Genomic DNA, 24,244 nt, shown 5'->3' with positions numbered 1-24,244 from the left:
GCTAAGTTTATCCTACTATGACTGCTTTAGAGTCAGTTTTAAAATAAGGTAAGGTGATTTTTCCCTCATTGTTTTTCCTTTTAAAGATTGTTTTGGCTATTTTAGGTCATCTGCATTTCTGTAACTTTTATAATCAGATTGCCAAATTTTACACAAATACTTGCTGGAATATTCATTAGATTTGTGTTAAACCTACAGATTAATTTGGTGGTAAATTGACATCTTAACTATATTGAGTTTTTTGAATCATGATCATGGTTTACCTCTCCAATTACTTACATGCTCTTCTGCTTCTTTTAGCAAAATTGTATAGTTTGGCATGTATTTTGTTAAAATACCTCTAAGCATTTTATATTTTTGAATGCTATTTTAAACTGAATTGAGATTTTACTACATTTAGAATTTTATTTTGCTATCATATAGAAATTTTTGTGTCTTGTACTCTATGGCCTTGCTAAATTCATTTATTATTTCTATTACCTCTTTCATAGGTTTCAGAGGGTGTTCTACAAAAAAAAAAAAAAAAAAAAATGCAATTTTTTAATAAAAAATTATTTTACCTCTTCCTTACAATTTTAAAGTTTTTGTTTGTTTGTTTGTTTGTTTTAATTAAGTCTTTTAGCTTGTCTAATTGCATTGGCTGAGATTTCTAGTACAATGCTGAACACTGGAGGAAAAGTATGAACACAGTAGCCTTGTTTTCAATTCTATGTAGAAAGCATTACCTTTTCCATTATTAAGTATGATGTTAGCTGCAATTTTTCTGTTGATTTCTTTAATGATGTTGAGGAAAATTATTCTCTATACAATTTATTCTGATATTTTATTGTGAATAATGACTTTTGCAATTCTTTTAATATTTATTTAGATTACTCTATGCTTTTCTTCCTGCTTTATTTGGTAATCTGAGTGAATTACATTGCTTGATTTTTTACAGATGTGTTAAACCAACCTGGCATGACTGAGATAAACCTGTCATACCTGAGATAAACCTGGCATCATCATTGAATATTATGCCTTTTATATATAACTAAATTCTATTTGCTAATAACTTAAAAATTCTTTGTATGTATACTCAAGCAGGATATTGGCCCATACTTTTCCTGCTTATAATATCGTTGATTTTCTTTTTTATCAGACATAAATAGAGACATAAATATTTACAAAAATAGAAATAAGCCAAGATTGGTATTTTATCATAGAATTACCACATTACAGAAAAAATTTCTATGCCTTTCTCACTAGATTTTTATGGATCTCAAGAGTAGGGTTCTTTTATCCCATAACTTAGTCGAATGCCTTGAATTTGGTAGATTAAGTTATTTTTTGGTAAATATACATTTTTACCTCTGCCGTGGAAAGAGTGTACATCTTGCTCATTGATGTTGGGTTTGGTCATGTAATATGCTTTGACTAATGGAATGTGGGACGAAATGATACGGCTGTGTGCCAGATTTAAGACTAAGCCTAAAAAAATCATTTTTTTTTTTTTCTGCTTGTTCCTTTGAATGTTCTGCATTTGGAGAAGAACATACCTCACATAGCTCCTACTCCTCCAGGTTTGGCCCCAGAATGAAACACAGAAAGAAGACCTGAATTTGATTTGCATCTCAAAGTAGAACTGTCCCAGCTGACATGAAGACTGATGAATAAGGAATAAGTGTTTATTGTTGTATGCCACTGATATTTCTGTGGTTGATTATGTGTAGAAGAGCTGACTTGTACACTTATATAAACTTGAAGACTGAATTTAGAAATGGAATTTCTGCATATGGTTATGTCTGAGTAGCTTCAAGTGGATCATCCCTCCCACAGATAACAACTCTAAACTCTGGAAAAAATATAAAAATAACAATTTCCTGAATATCAAAGAGCAACCCAAATCATGCAGATACTGCATAAATTTTATAGGAAATTTTTTATAGCTTAAGACTATGCAGCAGTCAGTATCACATGGCATGACTAAAACCTACGTAAGGAGAAATGGCATAGAGTATGAAAAGCAACCACCACAGCTAAAAGGCGAGGAGGAATATCCAGGAAGGACAGAGCTAAAGAGAGGCTCCCGGTTTGATACATGCCACCCAAATCTATGGTTGATACCTGAACTCTGCATGCACAGTAAATTTATTAGAAGTTTACCTAGGAATAAAATAATTGAACTGAAATTTCATAGTTGGGGGTTTGAGAATGGCTAAGTTAACTACTTGCTATCGCCAAAAATCAATGCTCTTCAGAAGAACATAAAGGAATCCAGAGTCTCTAAAATATATAATTCATGAAGTCCTAGATAGAACACATGAAAAAAAAATCACAATCTCACGTGGAAACTGAAAAATATGATCCAATATCAAGAGAAAATGTAATCAGTGGAGACTGACCCAGGTATTGGAATAAGCAGATAAGAATATTAAAGCAGCAGTATAACTAATGATTCCCAGGGACATGAAGTAAAATATGCTAATAATACATTAAAAATAGGAAACCTCAGTAAATAAATAAAATCTTTTTAAAAGAACCAATGAAAATTCTAAATTTGTGATATCTGAATACATACAACTAAACTTATGATATCTGAATACATACAAGCATACAGGCTAGATTTATCAGCAAATGAGAAAGGAGAAAAATGACAGTCAAATTGAGTTGATGATAGGTGAAACTTCAATTTACTATTGAAATGAAATTTAACAAGAGAAAAAATATTCAAGAAGTATGATAAGAACTTAAGAGACTGGTAGGACAATACCATGAGCATTATTAACATATGTGTAATTAGAATTCCAGAAAAAGAAAACAGAGTGAGCAGAAAAAAATTAAGAAATAATAGCTGAAAAGTTCTGTTATTGGTGAAAGACATAAACATTTGTATTAAAACAGTTCAGAAAACTTCAAGTAGGGTAATAGTAAAAAAACAAAAAAACAAAAAAACAAAAAAAAACCCCACATCATATTTAACTTACTGAAAACCAAATATAAGGATAAAATTGTGGAAACAACCACAGAAATGATTGATTACACTCATAGGAACAATAATTTGAAATTTCATTGACTTTGCATAAGAATTTATTAGAGACCAGAAGGTAGTAGAAAACAACTTTAAAATGCTGAAACTAAAGAACGATTATCCTGGAATTCTGTATCTAGCAAAAATATATTTCAAGAATGAAAGCACAATGTCAGTACTTTCTGGCAAAAAAAAAGAAAAAAAAAAAAAAACTAAGAAATTTATCACTAGCAGATCTACTCTAAAGAAATAGAAAAGGAAATAATTTAGACTGAAAGAGAATTATAAAGACGGAAACTTGGAATTTAAGGTAAGAATAAAGAGCATTCAAAATAATTATTTGAGAGGCTTATGCAAAAACAACAATAAAAGCAATGAATAACTGAGATAAAGAGTCCAGTAAAGGGTTCAATCTTGAATGTAATGATGAATGATATTTCCTTAAATGAGAAAATAACATATGCAAAAAATATGTAAAAATAAAAACAAAGACAGATTCTAATTTAAAGTAAAAATATAGCTTTGAAAACAGATCCAGCTGATGATTCTCATTATTCATGGTAGTTACGTTTTCTAAGGTCGCTGCAAACACAGAGTTAGTAATTAGGGAACAATTCCTCTTAAGGGGAACACAGGTTTAAGTTCCTACAAGTGTCTGGTCAAAACATTTCATCAAAAAATCAATATTTAACCTTGTTTTATGTTTATTTCTGTTTAAAGACACATTATTTAAGATATATTTCTTAAGAATAATTGTATGGTTTTGAATGAGCTAACTGTCAGGGACTTTGAGATCATTTGTCAAAGTTTAATTTGCCAAAGACCTTGTAAAACAAGCCAGTCTTATCAGTGTTGACAGGCTCCTATTCCACATAACTCCTTTACAGGTAGCAGGGAATTAAAAAGAAAAAAAATTCTGTAGCCTCCTGATTTGCAAAATTACCTCACCTGCAAGTTGAACATATTTTATGCCTAGACCAAAAGAGTTTAATATTTTCCAGGCCCTAGATAACATAAGTTTTTTTGCACTTCATCCCCACAACAATGCTTTTCACCATGCTTTCTAAAAAAATCTATTTTTGGCCGAGTGCAGTGGCTCATGCGTATAATCCCAGCACTTTGGGAGGCCTAGACGGGTGGATCACTTGAGGTTGGGAGTTTGAGACCAGCCTGACAAACATGGAAAAACTCTGTCTCTACTAAAAATACAAAATTAGCTGGACGTGATGGCACATGCCTGTAATCCCAGCTACTTGGAAGGCTGAGGCAGGAGAATTGCTTGAACCTGGGAGGCAGAGTTTGCGGTGAGCCGAGATTGTGCCATTGCACTCCAGCCTGGGCAACAAGAGCGAAACTCCATCTCAAGAAAATAATAATAATAAAATTAAAAAATTTAAAAAATCTATTTTTATCTCATGAATCCATAAATTTATTTTCTTTTTCATCTTTCTTATAGCATTATCAGACACCAGTTCTATTGGATCAGGGTTCCACCCTTAGGATCTCATTTTACCTTAATCATTTCCATAAAGGTCCTGTCTCCAACCCAGTCACATGGTGGAGAGTAGGGGTGGTTAGGCTTTCAATATATGAATTTCGGAGCAATACAATTCAGGCCATAGCACGGTGTTTTAGCGCTATGTTTGAGAACCATTTTAAATAGCAAAGTTACCAACAAAAAGCATAAAAATGAGAGAAATGTAGTAATAAGTGTACTATAAAAATGACAGTAGATTACAATATGAGAACTGAAATAAGAAGATAGCACATCACTTTGTTAGACTGCAGTTGAGAACATCAGAATGTGCGTGACTCAAAAATGTGCTGCTCTTCACACCTACACAAAAAAACTGTGAAACACCATGTATATTTATTTGGGAGTTACAAATACATTTTAGCAAGTAGGCAAATTTTCAGTTGTAGAATCCATACATAATGAGGAGGATCAACTGTACTTGTGTTTGCTTCTTAGAAACCTCTCTCCTTTTTGACAAATCTAGATGATAGAGCATTTTATAATCTGAATCAGCAAGGAAAAAACAAGCTGGAATATTTAGATAAATTCATGGTTAATGGCATAGGTATAATATTCTGGTTCATTCTTTACATCCATTTTAAAAGGATGAATGAAAATAATAATAATTGCAGCTAGTACTTGTTGAGGTTGCATTAGGGGTAAATCCCTCCTTTAAGTGCTTGACCCTCAATCAGCACAAATATTCCAGAAGGTGGGCACTGTCATTATGTTTATTTTATACATCAGGAAACTGAGGTGCAGAAAGTTTTGGTAACATTACATTAAAAAAATTATGTCAGAATATTTTTCTCCATCAGCCATGATAAAGATAGTCCCTAGTATGTGTTGTTCTACTTCTTCATCATTTAAAAATTAAATGTAACTATCCCCTTTTTGAATATATGGTTAGCATCCCAAAATAAGAAAGGAGGGGAAAAAGCACATGTTATACAAACACATGTATAATATTCACTTATGCATATGAACCAGCATATTAAGACCCGTGTTTAATTGCTTATTTTATGATACAGTTTGGTAAGCCCCTCTCTCTTTTCCAGAAATTTTAACCAAATCTGTTTGTGTGAAGAATATAAGGGGGAAATTTGAAAAGCAAGAATGCACTGCAACTCTGATTTAGCATAGATATAGAAGATACATGGGTGGACTTAAGGATTCAATGAGAATAGAAAATTTAAGTGAGAAATTTAAGTAATAGAAAATTTACTTTAATTAGTCCCAGCTATTTATCTTTGTTTCTATTGCATTTACTTTTGGGTTCTTGGTCAGGGGAAACCCTGAGAAGTCCAGAAAATCTTGTAATGAAATGGGTTTCTGGTCAATACCTAGACTGGTTATTATTAATAAATATCACATCATACTGGGCATATCACTATTTAAAAATTTCTTTTCTTTTTCCGTAGGTTACTGGGGGTACTGGTGGTGTTTGGTTACATAAGGAAGTTCTTTTGTGCTTATTTGTGAGATTTTGGTGCACCTATCACCTGAGCAGTATACACTGTACCTTGTTTGTAGTCTTTTATTCCTCCCACGAAGTCCCCAAAGTCCATTGTATCATTCTTGTGACTTTTTGTCCTCATAGCTTAGCTCCCACATATCAGTGAGAACATACAATGCTTGGTTTTTCTTTCCTGAGTTACTTCACTTAGAATAATAGTCTCCAATCTCATTTAGGTCACTGCAAATGCCATTAATTCATTCCTTTTTATGGCTGAGTAGTATTCCACTGTATATATACGTTTACCAGTTTCTTTATCCACTCATTGATTGATGGGCATTGGGTTGATTCCATGATTTTGCTTTTGTGAATTGTGCTGCTATAAATGTGTGTGCAAGTGTCATTTTCATATAATGACTTCTTTTCCTCTGGGTAGATACCCAGTAGTGGGATTGCTGGATCAAATGGTATTTCTACTTTTAGTTCTTTAAGGAATCTCTCACTGTTTTCCATAGTGGTTGTGCTAGTTTACATTCCTACCAGCAGTATAGAAGTGTTCCCTTTTCACTGCATCCATGCGAACATCTACCATTTTTTAATTTTTTGGATTATAGCCATTCTTGCAGGAGTAAAGTGGTATTGCATTGTGGTTTTGATTTGCGTTTCCTTGATCATTAGTGATGGTGAGCATTTTTTCATATGTTTGTTGCCCATTTGTATACTTTCTTTTGAGAATTGTCTATTCATGTCCTTAGTCCACTTTTTGATGGGATTGTTTCTTTTATTCTTGCTGATTTGTTTGAGTTCGTTGTAGATTCTGGATATTAGTCCTTTATCAGGTGTATAGATCGTGAAGATTTTCTCCCACTTTGTGGGTTGTCTGTTTTCTCTGCTGACTGTTCCTTTTGCCATTTCTTTTTACTTTAATTAGTCCCAGCTATTTATCTTTGTTTCTATTGCATTTACTTTTGGGTTCTTGGTCATGAAATCCTTGTCTAAGCCAATGTCTAGAAGGGTTTTGTTTTACCAATGTTATCTTCTAGAATTTTTTTTTTGTTTCAGGTCTTAGATTTAAGTCCTTAATCTATCTTGAGTTGATTTTTGTATCAGGTGATGATCCAGTTTCATTCTCCTACATGTAGCTAGCCAATTATCTCAGCACCATTTGTTGAAAAGGGTGTCTTATCCCCACTTTATGCTTTTGTTTGCTTTGACAAAGATCAGTTGGCTGTAAGTATTTGGGTTTATTTCTGGGTTCTCTATTCTGTTCCATTGGTCTGTGTGCCTATTTTTATACCAGTACCATGCTGTTTTGGTGACTATGGCCTCATATTACAGTTTGAAATCAGGTAATGTGATGATGCCTCCACATTTGTTCTTTTTTGCATAGTCTTGCTTTTGCTATGTGGGCTCTTTTTTGGTTCCATATGAATTTTAGGAATTTTTTTTTCTAGTTCTGTTAAGCATGATGGTGCTATTTTGATGGGAATTGCATTGAACAATGTGGCCATTTTCACAATATTGATGCTACCTATCCATGAACATGAGATGTGTTTCCATTTGTTTGTGCCATCTATGATTTGTTTCAGTGGTGTTTTTTAGTTTTTGTAGAAATTTTATTGACTTTGCATAAGAAACACTAGAGACAAGAAGGTAGTAGAAAATAACTTTAAAATACTTTTTACCAAGGAGATCTTTCACCTCCTTGGTTAGGTATATTACTAAGTGTTTTATTTTTTACAGCTATTTTAAAAGGGGTTGAGTTCTTGATTTGATTCTCTGCTTGGTCATTGTTGATGTATAGAAGAGCTACTGATTTGTGTACATTAATCTATCTGGAAACTGCTGAATTCTTTTATCGGGTCTAGGAGCTTTCTGGAGGAGTCTTTAGGGTTTCCAAGGTAAATGATCATATTGTCAGCAAACAGTGACAGTTTGAGTTCCTCTTTACGAGTTTGGATGCCCTTTATTTCTTTCTCTTGTCTGATTGCTCTATCTAGGATGTCCAGTACTATGTTGAAGAGGAGTGGTGTGAGTGGGCATCCTTGTCTTGTTCCAATTCTCAGAGGGAATGGTTTCAACTTTTCCCCTTTCAGTATTATGTTGGCTGTGGGTTTGTCATAGATGGCTTTTATTGCATTAAGGTATGTCCCTTGTATGCCAATTTTGCTGAGGGTTTTAATCATAAAGCCATGCTGGATTTTGTCGAATGCTTTTTCTGCATCTATTGAGATGATCATGTGATGTTTTGTTTTTAATTGTTTATATGGTATATCACATTTATTGACTTGTGTATGTTAAACCATCTCTGGATCCCTGGTATGAAACCCACTGATTCATGGTGGATTATCTTTTCGATTTGTTGTTGGATTTGCTTAGCTAGTGTTTTGTTAAGAATTTTAGCATCCATGTTCATCAGGGTTATTGGTCTGTAGTTTTCTTTTTTGGTTATGTCCTTTCCTTGTTTTGGTATTAGGGTGAAACTGGCTTCACAGAATGAATTAGGGAGGGTTCCCTCTCTCTATCTTGTGGAATGATGTCAATAGTATTGGTACCAATTCTTCTTTGAATGTCTGGTAGAATTCTTCTGTGACTCCGTCTGATCCTGGACTTTCATCATTGTTTTTTTTTTTTTTTTAACAACTGTTTCAATCTTGCTGCTTGTTATTGGTTTGTGAAGGGTATCTAATTCTTCCTGATTTAAACTATAAGGGTAGTATTTTTCCAGGAATTTATCCATCTCATCCAGGTTTTCTAGTTTATGCATGTAAAGGTGTTCATAGTAACCTTGAATTATCTTTTGTATTTCTGCAGTGTTGGTTGTAATATTTCCCATTTTGTTTCTAATTGAGCTTATTTGGATTTTCTCTCTTCTTTTCTTGCCTAATCTTGCCAATGGTCTACCAATTGTATATATCTTTTCGAAGACCCAGCTTTTTGTTTCATTTATCTTTTGTATTATTTGTTTGTTTCAATTTCATTTAGTTCTGCTCTGGTCTTAGTTATTTCCTTTCTTCTGCTGGGGTTGTGTTTGGTTTGTTCTTGCTTCTCTAGTTCCTTAAGGTGTGACCTTAGAGAGTCAGTTTCTGCTCTTTCAGTCTTTTTGATGTAGATGTTTAGGGCTATGAACTTTCCTGTTAGCACTGCCTTTGGAGTATCCAAGAGGTTTTGATAGGTTGTGTCACTATTGTTGTTCAGTTCAAAGAATTTTTAAATTTCCATCTTGATTTTATTTTTAACCCAATGATCATTCAGGAGCCGGTTGTTTAATTTCCTTGTATTTGCATGGTATTGAAGGTTCCTTTTAGAGTTGATTTCTAGTTTTATTCCACTGTGGTCTGAGAGAGTGCTTGATATAATTTCAATTTTCTTAAATTTATTCAGGCTCATTTTGTGACCTATCATATCGTCTGTCTTGGAGGAAGTTCCATGCACTGTTGACTAGAAGTGTATTCTATGGTTGTTGAATGGAATGTTCTATATATATCTAAGTTCATTTGTTCCAAGGTATAATTTAAATCCACTGTTTCTTTGTTGACTTTCTGTCTTGATGACCTGTCTAGTGCTGTCAGTGTAGTATTGAAGTCCTCCGTTGTTCTTATATTGCTGTCTAGCTCATTTGTTAGGTCTATTAGTACTTGTTTTATAAATTTGGGAGCTCCAGTGTTAGGTACATATAAGTTTAGGATTGTGATATTTTCCTGTTGGACAAGGCCTTTTACCATTATATAATGTCCCTCTTTGTCCTTTTTAACTGCTGTTGCTTGAAAGTTTGTTTTGTCTGAGGTAAGAATAGCTACTCCTGCTCGCTTTTTGTATACATTTGCATGAAATGCCTTTTACACTCTTTTACTTTAAGTTTATGTGAGTCCTTATGTGTTAGGTGAGTCTCTGGAATGCAGCAGATAGTTGGTTGGTGAATTCTCATCCATTCTGCAGTTCTGTGTCTTTTAAATAGAGCATTTAAGTCATTTACAGTCAATGTTAGTTTTGAGATGGGAGGTACCATTCCATTCATCATGCTATTTGTTGCCTGTATACCTTGGTTTTTGTTTTTGTTTTTGTTTTTTAAATTGTATTTTTGTTTTATTGGTCCTGTGGGATTTATGCTTTAAAGAGGTTCTGTTATGATGTATTTCCAGGATTTCTTTCAAGATTTAGAGCTTTTCTTGTTTTTTTGTGTGTGTGTGTGTTTTTTTTTTTTTTTTTAAGACAGAGTCTCTCACTGTTGTCCAGGTTGGAGTGCAGTGGTGCAATCTCAACTCACTGCAAGCTCCGCCTCCTGGGTTCACACCATTCTCCTTCCTCAGTCTCCCGAATAGCTGGGACTACAGGCACCCACCACCATGCCCAGCTAATTTTTTTTGCATTTTTAGTAGAGACAGGATTTCACCATGTTAGCCAGGATGGTCTCGATCTCCTGATCTTGCGATCCACCCACCTCAGCCTCCCAAAGTGCTGGGATTACAGGTGTGAGCCACCACACCCAGCTGATTTAGATCTTTTTAAAGAAGTTCTTGTAGTGGAGGCTTGATAGTGATGAATTATCTTAGTATTTGTTTATCTGAAAAACACTGTAGCTTTCCTTTATATATGATGCTTAGTTTCACTAGATACAAAATTCTTGGCTGGTAATTGTTTTGTTTTAGGAAGCTGAAGCTAGGGCCTCAATCCCTTCTAGCTTGTAGGGTTTCTGCTGACAAATCTGATGTTAATCTGATAAGTTTTCCTTTATAGGTTACCTTGTGCTTTTGTCTCACAGCTCTTAGTCTTCTTTCCTTCATCTTAAGTTTAGATAACCTGATGACAATGTGCCTAGGTGATGATCTTTTTTGAAATGAATTTCCCAGATGTTTTTTGTGGTTCTTGTATTTGGATGTCTAGGTCTCTAGCAAGGCCAGGGAAGTTTTCCTCCATTATTCCCACTAACATATTTTCCAAACTATAGATTTCTCTACTTCTTTAGGAACATCGATTATTATTAAGTTTGATCATTTAACATAATCCCAAACTTCTTGGAGGCTTTGTTCACATTTTCTTATTCTTTTTTCTTTGTCTTTGTTGGATTGGGTTAACTCAAAGACCTTGTCTTCATGCTCTGAATTTCTTTCTTCTACTTGTTCAATTCTATTGCTGAGACTTTCCAGAGCATTTTGCATTTCTATAAGCGTGTTCCTTATTTCCTGAAGTTATGATTTTTTTTTTATCTATGCCATCTATTTCCTTGAATATTTCTCCCTTTGATTCTTGTATCACTTTTTGGATTTCTTTGCTTTGAGCTTCACCTTTCTCTAGTGCCTCCCTGATTAGCTTAATAACTAACCTGCTGAATTCTTTTCAGGTAAATCAAGGACTTCTTCTTGGTTTGAATCTACTGATGGTGAGCTAGTGTGATTTTTTGGGGGGTGTTAAAGAGCCTTGTTTTGGCATATTACCAGAGTTTGTTTTCTGGTTCCTTCTCATTTAGGTAGGCTCTGTCAGAGGGAAGGTCTAGAACCGAAGGCTGTTGTTCAGATTGTTTTATCCTACAGAGTGTTGCCTTGATGTAGTACTCTCCCCTTTTTCCTATGGATGTGGCTTCCTGAGAGCCAAGGCGTAGTGATTGTGATCTCTCTTCTGGATCCAGCCACCCAGCAAGTCTATCAGGCTCCAGGCTGGTACTGAGGGTTGTCTGCACAGAGTCCTGTGATGTGAACTGTCTATGGGTCTCTCAGCTGTGGATACCAGAACCTGTTCTGGTGGAGGTGGCAGCGGGGTGAAATGGACTCTGTGAGGGTTCTTAGCTTTGTGGTTTAATGCTCCATTTTTGTGCTGGTTGGTTTCCTGCCAGGAGGTGGTGCTTTCTAGAGAGCATCAGTTGCTGAAATATGGAGAGGAACGGTGGTGGGTGGAGCCCTAGAACTCCCAAGAGTATATGCCGTTTTTGTTTAGATACCAGGGTGGGTAGGGAAGGACCATCAGGTGGGGGCAGGGCTAGGCATGCCTGAGCTCAGACTCTCCTTGGGAGAGTCTTGCTGTGGCTGATATGGGAGTGAGGAGTGAGGTTCCCAGGTCAATGGAGTTATGTACCTAGGAGGATTATGGCTGCCTCTGCTGAGGCACGCAGGTTGTCAGGGAAGTGGGGGAGAGCCGGCAGTCACAGGCTCACCCAGCTCCAACGCAGTCGGAAGGGCAGGTCTCACTTCCACCACGCCCCACCTCACAGCGTGAGTCTGTTTCCAGGAAGTGAGCAAGCAGGGCTGAGAATTTGCCTCGGACTACTAGCCTCCCAGGCGGAGGTGGTGAGCCAAGATTGCGCCATTACACTCCAGTCTGGGCAACAAGAGCAAAACTCCATCTGAAAAAAAAAGATAGTAAGGCTTTAGTTCTGCCACCACCTGTGGAGTCTGCATGCAGGATTCACATCCTCCCCGCAAGTGGAGTTCTGGCCAGGAGGCTTCTCAACAGGTTCAAATTGTTACAAAGTTCAGCTGGAGAGCTCCTTCTCCTGTGGCGTTTTCCCTGCACCTCTGGCTACCCTCCGGAAAGATCCTTGTGGTGCCAAGCAGGAATGACCTACTTGGGGATCCAGTGAGTGCACAGGGCCTTTCCCACTTCTTCCTCTACCGCTGTATTTCACTCGGCTCTCTAAATTGACTCAGCTCTGGGTAAGTTCGGAATCTTCTCCTGTAAACTAGACCTTCAGTTTCCCCTGTTGGGGTGTGTGTTTGGGGCAGAGGATCTCCCTTTTCCACTTCTGCAGTTTGGGCACTCACTGCATTTGGGGTGTCTCCAGGGTCCCGCAGGAGCAGCCTGTTTCCTTCAGGGGGTCTGTGGGTCCTCTTGGGTTTCCCAATTTATTCCTGCACTCGTTCTGGAGCTGAAATTCATGGTGTGAGCCTCTGCACGCTGCTCTGTCCCTCCAAGACGGAGCTGCAATCTGACCTTGTCTGCCGTAATGCCTCCACTGTTTTTTACGTTTAACTTTTATTTAAGTTCAGGGGAACATGTGCAGATTTGTTTTATAGGTAAAAGTGTCATGGGGGTTTGTTGTACAGATTATTTTGTCATCCAGGTATTAAGCTTAGTACCCAATAGTTATTATTGCTGAGCCTCTTCTTCCTCCCATGCTCTACGCTCCAATAGGCCCCAGTGTGTGTTATTCCATTCTTTGTGTCCATGTGTTCTTATTATTTAGCTCTAACTTAAAGGTGAGAACGTATGGTATTTACTTTTCTGTTCCTGTGTTAGTTTGCTAAGGATAATTGCCTCCGGCTCTATCCATGTCCCCGCAAAGGACATGATCTCATTTTTTTTTTTTATGGCTGCATAGTATTCCATGATGTATATGTACAATATTTTCTTTCTGTGTATCATTGATGGGCATTTAGGTTTATTCTATGTCTTTGCTATTGTGAGTAGTGCTGCAAAGAACATACACTTGCATCTGTCTTTATAATAGAACAATTTATATGCCTTTGGGCATGTACCCAGTAATGGGATTGCTGGTTGAATTGTATTTATGTTTTTAGGTCCTTTAGGAATCGTAACACTGTCTTCCAAGAATGAATTAACCAGTTTACACTCCCACCAACATGTATAAGTGTTCCCTATTCTTCACAATCTCACCAGCCTCTGTTATTTTTTGCCTTTCTAATAATAGCCATTCTGACTGGTGTGAGATGGTATCTCATTGTGGTTTTAATTTGTATTTTTCTGATGATCAGTGATGTTCAGCCTTTTCTCATACGATTGTTGCTCACATGTATGTCTTCTTTTGAAAGTGTCTGTTCATGTCCTTTGGCTACTTTTCAATGGTGTTTTTCTTTTTTGTAAATTTGTTTAAGTTCCTTATAGATGCTGGATATTAGAAATTTTCAGTTGCATAGTTTGGAAAAATTCTCTCCCAGTCTGTAAGTTGTCTGCTTATTCTCTGGATAGTTTCTTTTTCTGTGCAGAAGCTCTTCAGTTTAATTAGATCTCATTTGTCAGCTTTTACTACTGTTGCAATTGCTTTTGGCATCTTCATCATGAAATCTTTGCCCATGCCTATGTCCAGAATGATGTTGCCTAGGTTATCTACCAGGATTTTTATAGTTTTAGATTTTACGTTTAAGTCTTTAACCCATCTTGAGTTAATTCTTGTATATGGTATAAGGAAGGGGTCTCATTTCAGTCTCCTGCATATGGCTAGCCAGTTATCCCAGCTCCATTTATTGAATAGGGAATATATTCCCCATTGCTTGTTTTTGTCAGGTTTGCCAAAGATCAGATAGTTGTAGGAGTGCAGACTTATTTCTGTGTTCTCTATTCTGTTCCATTGGTCTATGTGTCTGTTTCTGTACCAGTACTATGCTATTTTGGTTACTGTACCCCTGTGGTATAAGTAACTAAGTCAGGCAGTCAGGTAGTGTGATGCCTCTAGCTTTGTTCATTTTGCTTAGAATTATCTTGGATATTCGTGCATTTTTTTGGTTCCATATGAATTTTAAAATAGTTTTTTCTAGCTTTCTGAAAAAAATAAGTCAATGGTAGTTTAATAGGAGTGGTATTGAATCTGTAAATTGTTTTGGGCAGTATGGCCTTTTTAATGGTACTGATTCTTTCTATCTATGAGCATGGAATGTTTTTCCATTTGTTTGTGTCATCTCTGATTTCTTTGGGCAGTGTTTTCTAGTTCTTGTAGAGAATTTTCTCCTCCTTCGTTAGCTGTATTCCTATTTGGTTTTTTCTTTTTTTTTTGGTATGTGTGTGTGGACATTTTGAATGGGATTATGTTCTTGATCTGGGTCTCAGCTTGACTGTTAGTATATAGGAATGCTAGTGATTTTTGCATATTAATTTTGTATCATGAGACTTTGCTTACATTGTGCCTCATTTGGAGGAAAGAAGGCACTCTGACTTGTCAGTGTTCTTGCGTTGATTTTCTCTTGTCTTTGTGAGCTTAGTGACCTTCAGTCATTGAAGTTTCTGACCTTTGGATTTTTTTTTTTCTTTTTTTTTAATCCTACTTGATGACGTTGAGGGATTGATTGTGGTATTAGATGAATTCAGTCAACTGGCTTCGTTTCTGGAAGATTTTAGAGAGCCAGCCTCAGCTCCGAACTCCTGGACTGCGTGCTCTAATTCTGGAGGACTCGTTTTGGACCCTGACTTTGTTCTCTGGCTCCTCGAGGTTAGGAGTCCCCTGTGCTGCTGGGAATGCTGCTGCAGGGGTTCCAGGTGCTCCTGGACCACTGATCATTACACTCCGATGCATGATGTCAGCCAAAACATTTCATAAAGCATTGACAGAAGGATCTGTCTCATTCACACGTGCCAGCCGCAGCGGTTGCAGCAGCCAACAGAATGCTAGCCTGCCAGGATGCCTGCCTCCCCGCGGGCATTCGCCTCAGTGATGGAGGCAACTCAGTTGTGGTGCCGCGAGGTGCGGGAGGGGACCTGCTTGCAACTGTGTGCACCGTCGCACTTGAGGTGGTGTTGGCTCGAAGTCGGGGGGCTGATGACTCCAGGTCTGGGTGCCTTCTCTGTGCCCTGTAAGCAGGAGTAGTTACTTACTCAGGGTGGAGGCTGATCTGCTGCTGTTCTCTGTACAGTGTTAGTGCAAGAGCGGGTTGCGGGCAGGGATGGGGCTGGCTGGCTTTGTACTCGACAAGGCTCCGTCTACAATGGCAGTCAGTGGGGCTATCGGAGGTGGGTTGAACTCCTGTGTGCTGGCAGGGCGACAGAAGCAAAACTCACCTGGCAGACACCTGGCAGACACGTACTAGCAGTGTGAAGTGGGGAGTTGCCATGAGGCAAGGGGAAGCTGCAGTGTGGAGAGGGAGCGTGGTAGCTGGTGTGTGGCCACAGCGGACACACCACTGGAGCTCTGCCAGTCAGGCACGGTCCACCAGTGCAGAAGCTATGGTGAGGACCCCCAGGGCACCTGCGGCTGCCCTGCAAGCAGGTGTGGCCAGGCTGGAGCACCAGTAGAGGCCAGCAGACCAAAGGGTTCTCAGGTTGGACCATCCCTGCCTGATGGGCAAGACTGTCCTGCAGAAATCAGGTCTGGCAGGTCCCTTAGGGCTAAAGTCTTCTATGAGAGCAAGTGGAGCCTAGGGGGACGACCAGCCCCGGCTGTGCTCTGCTACCAACGCTCCCGCTCAAACCTTCTGGGCTCCACATCTGCTGGCTTGCTGCACCCACCACTTCTCTAAGCAGCTCTCCTGGCCAACTCCCGTGTCCTTGGTGAGCGAGGAGTCTCCACCTCCTGAGGTTTCAGAGGCCGGGGGCGACAGCGAGCTGCTCCTTACCTACTTAACTCACTCCTCCTGGGAGCTGTTGGGGGTCCGGAATGAGTCCCAGTGTGCCACAGCCCATTGTAGGATTCTAAGCTTTCTTCTCCTTCAGCCCAACTTCTGTGTCTTCCTTCCATCCCCTCTCAGTGCCTTCCCTCTGAAGATCTGTTAGGAGCACAGCAGTCCTCTTGGTCCCTGGGAGGGAGCTGTTGCACCTGGCTGCATCTAATCAGCCATCTTGCCCTCCTCCCCCATGTTATTTTTTTTAAACTGCTCTTTGAATTCAGTGATATTTTCCTGAACCCTGAAAATACTACATCTAACCATTTCGGTAATAACGGTGGAAGTTTTATAGGTGGAAAAACAACTTGTTTCAATTTACAAATAATTTATTACCTGTGAGGTGAAGATTTTTTAAATGCTTTATATGCTTGTTACCCATTTGTGCAAAGAATTCTAAATGTGTCAGGCTTATTAATCACATAAAGATGATAAAACGGTTAGGACTGGAAGAAATGTTATGCAATTTCTGCCTCAAATGTAAGACTAATCATATAAACTATAGCTTTTACACTTTTGGTTCAGTTAGAAATAAAAAGACACATCTCTAGAATTCAGTTAAAGAGGAATTCTTGGTCTACCCCAGTAGTTCTCAAATCAGGATGCCTATTTCCTCTGCCTGGAGGCTTTTTAATAAATACTAACACCAGGTTTGCATCTTCATCTACTCTAATGTGTGACCTAGTCATCAATATTAAAGCTTCTCAGGTACTTTTAATGTGCAGCAAAGGTTGAGAACTTTTAGTCTAGACTCTATCTGTAGTCTGTAGCCACCTAACACAGATTTTAATTTTCATTTATCAACACCATCTAGAACAATCTTCTTAATCTTTATTCTATGTTTTTATTTCATTGTAGTCACAAGTCTATCACTTTTGTTATAATTAATCACTACATTAAATCGTATCTTTGGTTAACATCTCAGACTCTATTTCTACTTTTCAGATGGGAGAAATATCCTCAGAAATGTAAACATTTGACTGTTTCATACTTGAGTTCTTTTAAGGAGTGAAGCTCTTCTAAACTATGCTGGAGTAATAGCATCATAAACTGAGTTGACCATTTTCTAAAAGTATTTAATTTTAAGAACCTAGAGAAAGGAGTTAGAGTGAACTTCCAAGATCCCTTTTAATCTGTGCTTGACACTTACCTTTTTCATTTTATTTGTAGCGAGTGCATAAAAAGTCATTTTAATCTTTTTAAGTGTAGTGCATTAACACATTTTATATTCAAGTACAAACTATGTTTTTTTAACAATTTCCAGACTTTAGATTACACCTATCTTTCCAGTGATATGAATAATTTGCAAGTGACTGCCTGAAATAACTTCATAACTTCCAGACCAGACTATAAGACTATATTAAAAGTGGAGCAATGTCCTTTTTAATCCATCGGTGTAACCTCTCAAGGGAAAATAAAATACCGCAGTGAAAATGACTGTTACATTTCTGTTTTGTAATCCATTATTCACCTTCAGTGCTGTCACCTGGATTGTACTTAGGTCTTCATGCAGGGTTCTGATCCTTGGAGACAGATTGGTTTATTTTTCCTCTGGCCTGTAAGTATCACCGAGCAGGCATGAAAGATGATTCTGTCCTCCTTCTCTCAGACCTACTTTCCTTTCAAATCTTTAGAAAATAATATTTTTGCTTCTGTCATTTATAGTCTGGTACCGCTGATAGTTATGCTCCTCAAGATGTTTGTATATTAATGAGTGTGGTTCACTCTTATTTCCTACTGTATCCTGTTAATGTTACAAATAATTTCTTCTTAAGGAGTAAACAATTTCTCCCGTGTTGTGGTTTTCTGAGTGTGGCTGGTCTGAGATTGCAGTATGTATTGAAAAAGAAAAAAAAAAGTTACATTTACATCATAGTTTGTAGACATCTTCGGCAAGATGACATTGTACATTGACGCAAAATCTCATAGACTCTTTAATTGTATTCTTAGAGGCTGCAGAATATGAATGTATTATAACAATGTTGACTCTATTCCTAGTTCAAACCACTTGATTTTCAAGAGTAACTGAAGAACTATTTATATAGCTTTATGCAACTCTGTTAAGTATAACAATATCTAAGGCAGAGAGTAATACTGACAGTTCAATTTTCACACTCAAAGTACTCTATGTCATCAAAAAGAAAACCTCTAAATTTGTAATAAATATTTACAGGTTCATTTGGGGAAGTTTATCTAAACCAGTAAAGAACATCATTTAGTATGAAAACTCTAGGTTTATTCATCCATCTACCTTCTCTCACCACTACCACTACCATTAGCAAAGTGGAAATAAAAGGAATTCATTATTCTCAAACTATTTTATGACATTTTCACATCATAAAAAGTAGCACACATGTTTAAATTGGGAAATCACAATGAAAGAGACTTGCAGACTTTCCTTAATATTAATCAACACTTATTTTTAGAAATTTTTTATAGTCCTTGATAAATAACCATCTCTTTGGGTTTCTGAGGTCATCACTTACTACATTTGATTTAGATTACACCTCCTTATATAGACTCATGTTAGGTTAAGCAACATGGAATTAGTAGCTGTAATTAAAATCTACTCTGGATGCAGCATCATGTAGCAGGCCAGAGGAGTGGGTATTGCAGTAGTTTGCTACTGTTTCTTATGGATGTAGAAATTTTAGTCCTAATGCTTTGTCACAGACAATATAAAACGCTGTGTGTCAAAGACAAGACCAAGGAAAAACACTTTCACTTACACTTTCTTTTTTCCTGCTAAGCGCTCCTTGTTACTTGAGAATCCCTTTGCAAACTAATTTTATAACTTTTCATCCTTGAAAACCTGTGGTCTATGTGCTGTCAAAATTTCTGAATCCTGGGGTGATAATTTCTGCCATTTCTGAAAATTTTGGCAAAATTTTCTGAAGAAACATGTCATTTGCTCAATCCTGAAACAAGAATAAACTCAGAACAGGTACTTTATTAGAGGATTTTGAAAATAGAGGTGATTCACTTCTCTTCTGTCAAATACCTGTGCCTCAAAAGCATCATCTTAAAAATATATAAAGGCTGAAGCCTCTTTAAAATAAGATCTAAAAAATGGATTAGTGCTTATATACCAGTCATATAATAATGTATTTTCTCATTAGGCATTTGAATAATTTATTTAACATTAATTGACTAGTTTATGTCATTTTCCCCAAAAATTATTAAAATAATTGATTGGATGCTATTTTACTTAAGAAGCCATAATCCTACAACTTAGATATTTCATTCTCTCTACTCAGAATGTTAAACATATTATTTTTTCCTTTGTCACCTTATTTTATCTTATTTTTTATTTGTAATTTTTATGGATACATAATAGCTGTATATATTTATGGGGTCCATGTGAAATTTTGAAACAAGCATATGATGTGTAATAATCAAATCAAGGTAATTAATTTGAGTATCGATACAATACATGAGATATATGATATATAACATACATCAGACATATCACACATATGTGTGTGATATATGACATATACCATGTGTCACATATATATGTTCTGTTCATAAGTTCTGTGTTCCATTCTGGACACTGACCATTGAAAAGTAGATGCTTTTCTGTACCAAGAGCTGTTGATGCATGCCGTGCTCCTTAACTCTTCCATCCTAAAACACCACTATTAAGTCTGCGCTCTGAATGGTGGGCAGGCAGTGAGCAATCTCACTGCAGGTGCGACGTTCTCTAGCTTTAACCAGGACTTGTTGTATGACTTTTTCACTTTCAGTATCCAGAGCTGATATGTAGCTTTATCCAACTGTAGGATTTGAGGTTATCTGATGAGGGCTAAGGTAATGGCAATCCTCTGTTTTTTGACCTCCTGAGAGCTGAGTCTCCTTATCTCCCAGTCTTGTTTCATATTTGTAGAGTAATGTCTCTAAGAAAAACGTGTCTTGACAACTTTGTCTGCACTCACAATTTCATCCTGTGATACAACCTGGCTGTTGTCTCCGTAGGCAACATTCTCAGTAATGTTTCATACACATATATAATATCAATTATATATCATATATTATATATAAAATATATCATATCAAACACACATATATACATATATGAAGAAATATGTTATATATATAATGTTTTGTTTATTCAGTCATCCATTGATAGATGCTTAGGTGCATTCCATATCTTGACTTTTGTAAAGAGTGCTGTAATAAACAGGAGAGTGAGGACAGATATCTCTTTGATATACTAGTTTCCTCTCTTTTAGATATACAACCACTAGTGGAATTGCTGGATCATATGGTGGTTCAATTTTTAGTTTTTTGAGGAACTTCCATACTGTTTTTTTGTAGCAGCTGCACTAATTTACAATCCCTCCAATAGTGTAGGAGGATTCGCCTTTTCTCTCGTCCTCCCCGTCATCTCTTATTGCCTGTTTTCTTTAAAAAATAATTTTACCTTTTATTTTAGATTCAGGGGGTACATGTGCAAGTTTGTTACGTGGATATACTGTGTGATGCTGAGGTTTGGGGTATGATTGATCCTGTCACCCAGGTACTGAACATAGTACCCAATAGTTAGTTTTTCAACTCTTGTCCCCTTCCTTCCCTCCCCGCTCTAGTATTCCCCATTGTTTATTGTTGCCATCTTTATATCCATGTGTATCCAGTATTTAGCTCCCACTTATAAGTGAGAACATGCAGTATTTGGTTTTTTGTTCCTTCATTCATTTACTGAATTGCTTATCTTTTTGATAAAAACCATTTTAACTGGGATGGTATAATATCTCATTGTGGTTTTGATTTATATTTCTCCGATAATTGGCGATGTTGAGGATATTTTCATAAACCTGTTGGCCATTTGTATGTCTTTTAAAAAATGTCTCTTCATATTTTTTGTTGATTCAAAAAAATTGGATAATTTGGGATTTTTCCTATTAAGTTCTTTGAGTTCCTTCTATATTCTAGTTATTAATCCCTTGTCAGGGGGTAATTTGCAATTTTTTTCCCATTCAGTGGGTTGTCTCTTCACTTGTTTATTGTTTGTTTGTTTTTGTTGTACAAAAACTCTTTTGTTTAATTAATTTCATTATTCATTTTTGCTTTGGTTGTCTTCTTTGAGGTCTTACTCAAATCTTTTCCCAGACCAATGTTCTAGAGCATTTCCTCAATGTTATCTTCAAGTGGTTTCATAGTTTAGGACTTACTTTTAAGTATCTATTCAATTTTGATTGGGGTTTTATATATGGTGAGAGATAAGAGTTTAATGTCATTCTTCTGCATATGAATATCCAATTTTCTAGCACCATTTATTGAAAAGACTGTTCTTTCACCAATGTATGTCCTTGGCACCTTTTTCAAAAATGAGTTGACCGTAAATACATGAGTTTATTTTTGGGTTCTCTATTTGGTTTCATTGGTCTATGTCTGTTTTTATGCCAGTGCCATGCTGTTTTGGTTAGTCTAGCTTTGTAGTATAGTTTGAAGTCAGGTAACATGATGCCTTCAGCTTTCTTCGTGCTCAGAAATGGTTTCACCATTCAAAGTCTTTTGTGTTTTCATATAAATGTTAGGATTTATATGAAATCGTATTTTTCCATTTCTGTGAAGAAAGGCATTGTTATTTTGATAAGGATTACATTGAATCTGTTGATTGCTTTGGGTAGCATAGACATTTTAACCATATTGATCTTCTAATCCATGAATGTGTGATATCTTTCCAATTTTTTGTGTTCTTTTCAATTTCTTTCATCAATGTTTTATAGTTTTCACTGTAGAAATCTTTCACTTCTTTGGTTAAGTTTATTCCTAGGATTTGTAGCTATTAAATTGAGTTACATTTTGGGTTTATTTTTCGGATTTACTCTTGGCAGATTAAAATATTCTTAATTTTTGGTATATTGATTTTGTATCTTGCATTTTTACTGAAGTATAGTTCTAATAGTTTTTTGGAAGAGTTTAGATTATAAGATTGTATCATCTGCACACAAGTATAATTTGACTTTATACTTTCCAATCTGATTGCCTTTTTTAAAAAAAATCTAATTTCTCTGACTAGGACTTCAAGGTATATTGAATAAAGGTGGTGAAAATGTACGCTCTTGGCTTGCTTCAAATCTTAGAGAAAAAGTTTTCAGTTTTTCCCCATTTAATCTGATACTAACTGTGAGTTTGTTGGATATGACCTTTGTCATATTGCGGTAGGTTCCTTCTATATCCAGTTTCCTGAGAGGTTTTTTTAATCATGAGTTGTTTAATTTTACTAAATGCTTTTTCAATTAAAATTGGCATATGAGTTTTGTACTTAATTCTGCTGATGTGATGTATTACATTTGTTGATTTGTGTATATTGAATCATCCTTGTGTCCCTGGGATGAATTCCACTTGATCATGATGAATTATTTTGTTTTTTTTTTGAGATGGAGTCTCACTCTGTTGCCCAGGCTGGAGTGCAGAGGTGCAATCTCGTCTCACTGCAACCTCCACCTCCTGGGTTCAAGCAATTCTCTTGCCTCAGCCTCCTGAGTAGTTGGAACTTCAGGCGCATGCCACCACACCTGGCTAATTTTTTGCATTTTTAGTAAAGATGGGGTTTCACCATGTTAGCCAGGATTGTCTCAATCTCCTGACCTCGTGATCCACCCAACTGGGTCTCCCAAAGTGCTGGAATTACAGGCATGAACCAGCGCTCCCGGCTGATCTTTTAAATGTGTTATTGAATTCAGTTTTCTAGTATTTTGTTAAGAATTTTTGCATCTATGTTTATCATAGATATTGGCCTATAGTTTTTGTTTATGGCTGTGTCTTTGGTTTTGCTATCAGGGTAATGCTGGCCTTGTATAATGAGTCTGGAAGTTTTTCCTCCTCCATGATATTTTTGAATAGTTTGAGCAGAACTGGTTCTTTAAGTGTTTAGTAGAATTCAGCACTGAAGTCATAATGTTTTGGGCTTCTCTTTCATGGGAGATCTTTTTATTACTGCTTCTATCTAATTTCTTGTTGTTGGTCTATTCAGGTGTTGTATCTCTTCTATGGTTCAATCTTGCTAAGTTGTATGTATGTAGGAATTTATCCATTTTTTCTAGGTTTTCAATTTATTGGCATATAGTTGCTTATAATAGTCTCTAATGATCCTTTGAATTTCTGCAGTATCAGTTGTAATGTCTCAGTTTTCATTTCTGATCTTATGTATTTGGATTTTTCGCTCTGTCTTTTTTAAGTTAATCTACTTTAAAGTTTGTGGATTTTGTGTATCTTTCCACAAAACCAACTTTTTATTTTGTTGATCTTCTGTGTTTTTTGTTTCAATTTCATTTATCCCAGCTCTGATATTTATTATTTTTCTCCTACTAACATTGAATTTGCTTTGCTCTTGCTTTTCTAGTTCTTTCAGATGCATTTTAGTTTGTTTATTTGAAGTCTTTCCTTTTCTACTTTTTTGTTATAGACATTTGTTGCTATAAACATTCCTCTTAGTACTGCTTTTGCTGTATACCATAGGTTTTGATATACTGTATTTTCTTTTGCTTCATACATTTTTCAGCTTTTTTCTTAATTTCTTCACTAACCCAGTGGTCATTCAGGAGCATTTTGTTTAATTTCCATGTATTTGCATAGTTTCTAAGGATCCTCTTATTACTGACTTCTAGTTTTATTCCATTATGGTCAGAAAAGATACTTGATATGATTGCAAATTTTTTTTAAATTTTTTGAAGCTTGTTTGGTGGGTTAACATATTGTCTATCCTTAAGCATGTTCTATGTGCTGAGAAAAAAAGTATATTCTGCAGCTGTTGGATGAAATGTCCTGTAAATGCTTCTTAGGTTCATTTTATCTATAGTGCAGATTAAATTATATATATCATTGTTGATTTTCTGTCTAGATAATATGTTCAACACTGAAAGTGGGGTGTGAAGTCCCTGTGTTAGTCTGTACCCATGCTGCTAATAAAGACATACCCAAGATGGGGTAATTTATAAGGG

Source organism: Mandrillus leucophaeus, unplaced genomic scaffold (genome assembly GCF_000951045.1).
Source record: "Mandrillus leucophaeus isolate KB7577 unplaced genomic scaffold, Mleu.le_1.0 Scaffold95, whole genome shotgun sequence".
NCBI classification, from domain to species: domain Eukaryota; kingdom Metazoa; phylum Chordata; class Mammalia; order Primates; family Cercopithecidae; genus Mandrillus; species Mandrillus leucophaeus.
This window is presented reverse-complemented; position numbering follows the sequence as displayed.